The sequence below is a fragment of the Ammospiza nelsoni genome, chromosome 23, assembly GCF_027579445.1.
Source record: "Ammospiza nelsoni isolate bAmmNel1 chromosome 23, bAmmNel1.pri, whole genome shotgun sequence".
Lineage (NCBI taxonomy): Eukaryota > Metazoa > Chordata > Aves > Passeriformes > Passerellidae > Ammospiza > Ammospiza nelsoni.
In genome coordinates this window covers 3,547,350-3,547,921 of record NC_080655.1, presented here as the reverse complement: position 1 = coordinate 3,547,921, position 572 = coordinate 3,547,350, and positions in this window count along the sequence as shown.

The following is a 572-nucleotide window of genomic DNA, read 5'->3' as shown; positions in this document are numbered from 1 at the left end:
AACCCTGGAAGTGTCCAAGGGAAAAATGGGAATTTTTGGACAATCTGTGGCTGCCCCAACCCTGGAAGTGTCCAAGGTTAAAATTGGAATTTTTGGACAATCTGTGGCTGCCCCAACCCTGGAAGTGTCCAAGGTTAAAATTGGAATTTTTGGACAATCTGTGGCTGCCCCAACCCTGGAAGTGTCCAAGGGAAAAATGGGAATTTTTGGACAATCTGTGGCTGCCCCAACCCTGGAGGTGTCCAAGGCCAGTGGAGATGTCCATGGCCATGGAATGAGAAGATTTTTAGGATCCCAAACCCTTCTGGGATTTGATTCCAACCCTAGCAGAAATTCCAATTCTGTTCCAGCCCCCGATCAGATCCCATGCAGCCTCTATGGGATTTAAGGCTTTATGGGATTTAAGGAATTACAGGATTTAATGTCCCTCCCAAACCAAACCATCCCACAGCTCTTTCAAATGCCAAAACCAATTCATTTTTTTTTTATTTTTTAACCCTGTTCAATTTTAAATGTATGACTTCAAAACCTGAGAACTGGAGGTGTTGGGAGTGAGTGCAGCCAGCGAGCAA